The sequence below is a fragment of the Cherax quadricarinatus genome, chromosome 8 (assembly GCF_038502225.1).
Source record: "Cherax quadricarinatus isolate ZL_2023a chromosome 8, ASM3850222v1, whole genome shotgun sequence".
Classification (NCBI taxonomy): domain Eukaryota; kingdom Metazoa; phylum Arthropoda; class Malacostraca; order Decapoda; family Parastacidae; genus Cherax; species Cherax quadricarinatus.
This window is the reverse complement of record NC_091299.1, coordinates 12909107-12917413: the sequence shown is the minus strand read 5'-3', so window position 1 is coordinate 12917413 and position 8307 is coordinate 12909107.

Here is an 8307-nt window from a genome sequence, read left to right as displayed (position 1 = left end):
TGTCTCTATTTACTCCTAACACGCTCAAGCACGCTTGCTAGAAGTCCAAGCCCATCGCCCACAAAACCTCCTTTACCTCCTCCCTCCAACCTTTTCGAGGACGACCCCTACCCCGTCTTCCTTCCCTTACAGATTTATACGCTCTCCATGCCTTTCTACTTTGATCCATTCTCTCTAAATGACCAAACCACCTCAACAACCCCTCTCCAGCCTTCTGACTAATATTTTTATTAACTCCACACCTTCTCCTAATTTTCACACTACGAATTTTCTGCATATTTACACCACACATTGCCCTAAAACAGGACATCTCCACTGCCTCCAACTGCTTCCTCGCTGCAGCATTTACAACCCAAGCTTCACACCCATATAAGAGTGTTGGTACCATTATACTTTCATACATTACCTTCTTTGCCTCCATAGATAATGTTTTTTTTGTCTCCATATATACATCAATGCACCACTCACGTTTCCTTTTTCATCAGTTTTATGATTAACCTCATCCTTCATAAACCCAACCGCTGACACGTCAACTCCCAAATATCCGAAAACATTCACTTCTTCCATGCTCCCTCTTTCCAGTGTGATATCCAATTTTTCTTTATCTAAATCATTTGATACCCCTCATCACCTTATTCTTTTTTATGTTCACTTTCAACTTTCTACCTTTACACACACTCCCAAATTCGTCCACTAACCTTTGCAATTTTTCTTTAGAATATTCCATAAGCACAGTATCATCAGCAAAAAGTAACTGTGTCAACTCTCATTTTATATTTGATTCCCCATAATTTAATCCCACCCCTCTCCCGAACACCCTAGAATTTACTTCTTTTACAACCCCATCTATAAATATATTAAACAACCATGGTGACATTATACATCCCTGTTTAAGACCTACTTTTACTGAGAAGTAGTCTCACTCTCTTCTACACACCCTAACCTGAGCCTCACTATCCTCATAAAAACTCTTTACAGCATTTAGTAGCTTACTACCTATTCCATATACTTGCAACATCTGTCACATTGCTCCCCTATCCACTCTATCATATGACTTTTCTAAATCCATAAATGCAATGAAAACTTCCCTACCTTTATCTAAATACTGTTCACATATATGCTTCAATGTAAACACTTGATCTACACATCCCCTACCCACTCTGAAACTTCCTTGCTCATCCGCAATCCTACTCTCTGTCTTACCTCTAATTCTTTCAATAATAACCCTACCGTACACTTTTCCTGGTACACTCAACAAACTTATTCCCCTATAATTTTTACAATCTCTTTTTGTCCCCCTTCCCTTTATATAAAGGAACTATACATACTCTCTGCCAATTCCTAGGCACCTTCACCTCTCTCATACATTTATTAAACAAAAATACCAACCACTCCAACACTATATGCCCCCCTGCTTTTAACATTTCTGTCATGATCTCGTCAGTTCCTGCTACTTTATCCCCTTTCATTCTGTGTAATGCCTCACGCACCTCCCCCACACTCACATCCTGCTCTTCTTCACTCCTAAAAGATGTCATACCTCCCTGGCCAGTGTATGAAATTACCGCCTCCCTTTCTTCATCGACATTTAAAAGTTCCTCAAAATATTTCTACCATCTACCCAATACCTCCAGCTCCCCATCTACTAACTCTACTCTGTTTTTAACTGGCAAATCCATTCGTTCCCTAGGCTTTCTTAACTTGTTTATCTCACTCCAAAAATTTGTTCCTATTTTAACCAAAATTTCTTGACAGTGCCTCTCCCACTCTATCAACTGCTCTCCTTTTGCACTCTCTCACTACTCTCTTTGCCTTTCTTTTACTCTCCATATACTCTGCTATTCTTACAACGCTTCTGCGTTATGAAAACCTCTCATAAGCTACCTTTTTCTCTTTTATCACACCCTTTACTTCATCATTCCAACAATCACTCCTGAACCCACCCTCCTATAGCCAAAAACTTCTGCCCAACATTATAATACTGCATTTTTAAAACTATTCCAACCTTCTTCAACTCCCCCACTACTCATACTTGCACTAGCCCACTTTTCTGCCAATAGTTGTTTGTATCTCACCCGAACTTCCTCCTCCCTTAGTTTATACACTTTCACCTCTCTCTTACTTGTTGTTGCCCTTTTCCTTCGTCTCATCTACCTCTTACTTTAACTGTAGCTGCAACTAAATAATGATCCGATATATCAGTTGCTCCTCTATAAACGTGTACGTCCTGAAGCCTACCCATCAACTTTTTTTCCACCAATACATAATAAAACAAACTAGTTTCATTACGAGCTATATCATACCTTGTATATTTATTTTTCCTCTTTTTCATAAAATATGTGTCACTTATTATTAAACCTCTTTTTACACATAGTTCAATTAAAGGCTCCCAATTTTCATTTACCTCTGGCACCCCAAATTTACCTACTACTCCCTCTACAACATTTTTACCCACTTTAGCATTGAAATCCTCAACCACAAGTACTCTCACACTTGGTTCAAAACTCCCCACTCACTCAGCATTTCCCAAAATCTCTCTCTCTCCTCTACACTTCTCTCTTCTCCAGGTGCATAAATGCTTACTATAACCCACTTTTCACATCCAACCCTTATTTTACTCCACATAATCCTTGAATTAATATATTTATGGTCCCTCTTTTCCTGTCATAGCTTATCCTTCAACATTATTGCTACTCCTTCTTTAGCTCTAACTCTATTTGAAACCCCTGACCTAATCCCATTTATTCCTCTCCACTGAAACTCTCCCACCCCCTTCAGCTTTGTTTCACTTAAAGCCAGGACATCCAGGTTCTTCTCATTCATAACATCCACAATCATCTCTTATCATTCGCACAACATCCACGCACATTCAAACATCCCACTTTGACGGTTTTCTTCTTTTTCTTTTTAGTAGGTTATACAGAAAAAAAGGATTACTAGCCCATTGTTCCCGGCATTTTAGTTGACTTTTACAACACACATGGCTTGCGAAGGAAAGATTTTTATTCCACTTCCCCATGGATATAAAAGGAAAAGCAAATATATATATATATATATATATATATATATATATATATATATATATATATATATATATATATATATATATATATATATATATATATATATATATATATACATACATATATATATATATATATATATATATATATATATATATATATATATATATATATATATATATATATATATATATATATGTATGTATATATATATATATATATATATATATATATATATATATATATATATATATATATATATATATATATATTTATTTATTTATTTATTTATTTATTTATTTAGAAATTTAGCATACATACAGAGGTACAAAAAAATACAGGTAAGAGCAGCATGCCAAAGCCACTTATATGCATAGCATTACGGGCTGGCTTACAATTAACTTAAGATTAACTAAGCAATGATGAAATCAGTGATAAGACATTATTGTAAACAGATAACTATAAAATACAAATGAGTATTACAATGAGTATTACAGGTCATATGGTTGCATGCATTGCTGTTCATTCAGTAGAATGGAGTATTCTGTTAAGTAGTGTATTTAAAAAAAATAATAAAGTTAGGTTTAACATTTGTGTGATATAATTGTGAGTAACATTTAGGATATACAATTTATAAGGTTCAGTTATTCAGTATTTATTTGGTTTTGAGTGAGTAAGTGAACTTTGAGAAGAGACTTGAATTTATAAACAGGTAGTGTTTCTTTTATATTTACAGGTAATGAATTCCAGATTTTAGGGCCTTTTATGTGCATTGAGTTTTTGCATAGCGTGAGATGGACACATAAGAACATAAGAACATAAGAACGAAGGAACACTGCAGAAGGCCTACTGGCCCATGCGAGGCAGGTCCAAGTCCCTACCGGCTTAAGCCAATGCACCCAACCTAGTCAGGTCAGGTCACATTGACTCAAGGGAGGAACACGGCAACCGACACGAGGAACATCAAAGAGTGATCTGTGCCTTGTATTATGGTCATGTGTTCTGTTGAGGTTGGCAAGGAGATGTTTGAGGGGAGGGTTAATATCAGAGTTAAGTGTTCTATGTATGTAATAAGTGCAATAATAAGTATGGATGTTTTGTATGGTGAGTAGGTTGAGTGTTTTGAATATTGGTGGAGTGTGCTGCCTGTAGTGAGAATTTGTTATCATTCTAACTGCAGCCTTTTGTTGGGTAATTAGTGGTCTGAGATGGTTAGTGGCCCGGTGGTCTGGGGGTGGCCCGGTGGTCTGGTGGCTAAAGCTCCCGCTTCACACACGGAGGGCCCGGGTTCGATTCCCGGCGGGTGGAAATTCCGACACGTTTCCTTACACCTATTGTCCTGTTCACCTAGCAGCAAATAGGTACCTGGGTGTTAGTCGACTAGTGTGGGTCGCATCCTGGGGGACAAGATTAAGGACCCCAATGGAAATAAGTTAGACAGTCCTCGATGACGCACTGACTTTCTTGGGTTATCCTGGGTGGCTAACCCTCCGGGGTTAAAAATCCGAACGAAATCTTATCTCTCTTATCTTATCTTAGTTGTTGTTGAGCCCCATGCACAAATTCCATAGGTGAGATAGGGGTAAATAAGAGAGTGATAAAGGGCCAGGAGGGCTGACTGTGGAACATAGTACCGTATCTTCGATAGTATGCCTACAGTCTTGGAAATTTTCTTAGAAATTTGTTGTATATGTGTATGAAATTTGAGTCTATTATCGAGGTGGATTCCTAAGAATTTACCCTCTGTTAGCTTTGTGATAGGTGATCCGTTTATCGTTATGTTAAGAGGTACATCTGTAGCTCTGCTACCAAACTGAATGAAGTAGGTTTTGTCAATGTTTAGTGTAAGTTTGTTAGTCCTCATCCAGGTAGATATTTTCTGTAATTCGGTGTTTACAGTATTGGCTAGCGTGACTGGGCTCGGGTGAGAGAAGACGTATGTGGTGTCATCTGCAAAAAGTGTGGGTTTGAGTAATTGCGAAGCATTTGGTAGGTCATTTATGTATAGGAGAAAGAGAAGAGGGCCAAGGACACTTCCCTGTGGGACACCAACTGTAATTGGTTGTGCGGAAGAGCTTGCCCTATTTGTGTACACATATTGGCTTCTGTTGCTGAGGTAAGACTTGAGGTAGTTGAGGGAGTGCCCTCTAATACCATAGTGTGACAATTTTACGTGGAGCAAGTCATGGTCAACTGTATCAAAAGCTTTACGTAAGTCAATGAAGATCCCCAGAGGGACTTCTTTTTTCTCTATTGCAGTGTATATATGTTCTAGCATGTGTATAATAGCATCATTAGTATTTTTATTAGGCCTGAATCCAAATTGGCAGGGGTTGAGAATGTTATGGGAGATGAGGTAGGAGTAGATTCATTTATGAATTAATTTTTCGAAGATTTTTGAGAGAGGGTGTAAATTGGATATTGGCCTATAGTTATTCAACTCTGTTTGGTCACCTCCTTCATGGATCGGGGTGACCCTTGCTATTTTGAGAACTGTAGGGAAGGCGGAGGATTCAATGGATTTGTTAAAGAGTGTTGCAATGATTGGTGATAGTACTTGTGACGCTTTTTTGTATATAAAGGGTTGTAAGGTATTTAAATCTCCTGCCTTGTTTTTCAGTGCGTTGATAATAAGGGAGACTTCGTATGGGTTAGTCGGAGCTAGGAACAGTGTGTTCGGGTAGTTGCCAGTGAGGTAGTCATTTGGTGGGGTATCTGAGCTTGGGATATTATTGGCAAGGTTTTGACCTATAGTGGAGAAGAAATCATTGAGTCTGTTTGCTGTTTCTGTTGGTGGGAGTTGGGGTTCATCTGATTTTGCTAATTTTATTTCGCTATGTCGTGATATCTTTTTTGTTCCCAGAATTTCTGATAGGGCCTTCCAGGTCTTTTTTATATCACCTCGTAAGTTGGATAATCTGTTCTCATAATACAATTTTTTTGCCCTTCTTATCAGGCTGGTTAGGATTGACGAGTAACGTTTTGTTTGGTCTCTGGTTATGTGACCCATTCTGTACTGTTTTTCATATCGGTGTTTTGTATTTATGGATTTGAGAATGCTGGGTGTTAGCCAGGGACTGTTCAGTCTCTTAGCTGTCATCTGTTTAGTTTTTTTAGGGCAGTGCTTGTTATAGAGGTATTGGGTCTTTTTTAGAAAATTATTAAAACATTCATCAATATCTGTATAGATTTCTAGCTCAGTGTGCCAGTCAATGTTTGTTACTGCTGTTGTGAAGTTATTAATGGCTGCCTCATTGTGAAGTCTGAAGGTGACTTTAGTAGTGTCTTGGGGTATTTTACCAAGAGTTGTTATGAGGAAAGTAGGGTAGTGGTCTGTGGTATTATCTGTAATTATGCCTGATTTTAAAGGGGATATGGTGTTGGTCCAGATGTGGTCAAGTAGGGAAACACTAGTCTCTGTAACTCTTGTAGGTTTTGTTACTGTTGGTAGCAACATGCAGTTACTCATTGTGTTTGTGAATTCAGTAACGTGTGGGTCCTGGTCTTGCAGGAGATTTATATTGAAGTCACCTGAGAGTAGTAAGTGATCTTTGTTCATGCGTGCATCAGTTATCATACTTCCTAGGTTTTGACTAAATTGGCTAATGTTTGATTGTGGAATTCTGTAGATGTTTATCACTGTGAGAGGTTTTTGTAGGTATTTGGATTTGAATTTAGCTATTATATATTCCCCATGTTCATCCCTTGTGCAAGTATTAGTGATACATTCTAGTTGGTCTGAGTAGTATATAGCTGTGCCACCCCCTTGTTGGTCTGGCCTACAGTTGTGTATGGCTGTGTAACCAGGAATGGCATAGACATCTGTAGTATCAGGCTTTAGCCAGGTTTCAGTTAGTGTAATGATGGACATATTGGCATGCAAGGAATTTAGTAATGCTAGGAGGTCATCATAATGCTTGCTTAAAGATCTGATATTGTAGTTAAAGATAGTTATGTTGTTGTTGGCTCTGAGAAGTGCCTTTGATTGTTCTGCTGTGTAGTAATTACAGTAACTGTTTGAATCATTTAAGTCATTAAATAAGAGGTTGGTATCAGGATCAATGCTTGTAATCATAAGATTTGTAGTGAATCTATAGTTAGAATTAAGTAAAAAATAAAGTAAATATTCTAAAGTTAAAAAAAAATAGCACCTGAATTATTTAACAAATGTAAAAAGTAATGAGCTAAAGTAGTTTTTTAAAGCTAAAATAAAGGAGACAATATAAAAGGGACTAAAATAATTTGTGGTGAACAAATAAAGTGATGATCAAGTAATGGAGCTTGGGAATATGATAGTAGGTAGTACTTTAAAGGTAATTCTTTAAAGTTAGAATTATAATATAAGATTATAATATAAAAGGGACCAATATAAGTTGTGGTGAACAATAAAGTGGTAATCAAATAAATGAGCTTTGGAGTATAATGGCAAAATAGTGAACTTACTAACTTTAGCACCTGAGAATAGCACCTTGATTAGTTTAACAATTGCGAATATATGATCTAAGGTAGTTATATAAAGCTAAAATAAAGGACAAAAAATATATATAAGGGACTACAATTAAGTAATGGTAAACAAGTTAAATGGACAGATAGTCACTATGAAATAATATTGGTTTAGGAGTAAGATCTGATTTGTAATATTAAATAAGTTGAGCAGTTTATTGCACAATAAAAAGTAAAAAAAAAAATGAGGTAGTTGGTACTAGCTAGCAAAAGATAGTTTTGGTACTTGCAAAAAAGTAATTGGAATATACACTAATTGCACACACAATAAAAAGTGACTAAAAAAACAAGTAGTGGTAAACAAAATTAAATGGACAGGTAAGAACAATGAATAATGGTAATGTCTTGGTTATAATATGATAGTAAGATGGTAGACAGGTACAAAGGATAATATAAAGGTTGGAGTTGAATATACAAACTTGAAAATTTGGCAACAAAATGTTATGGGAAGTATAAAATAATGTTTAATGTACAAAAGTAAAATTGACTGGTAGTAAATATGGTGTTTAATAAAATTTTAGTAAGTAATAATGATTACAAAAAAAGTGAAAAAGTAATGTTTATTTCATTCAATATTGCACTGGTAGTTATACTAGTGGTGGTGATTTAACCTGCCCTCTGTAACTTGCTCAGCTATCAAAACTTTGAGGCCCAGTCCCTGGACCAATTATGTACCTCTGTAATCTTTTGACTACCGCCCACAGGATGGGTATGGGGTGCATAATAAACATATTAAACTAACTAATAAGTTATACTAGAGGTTATATGGCAGTACAAGGTA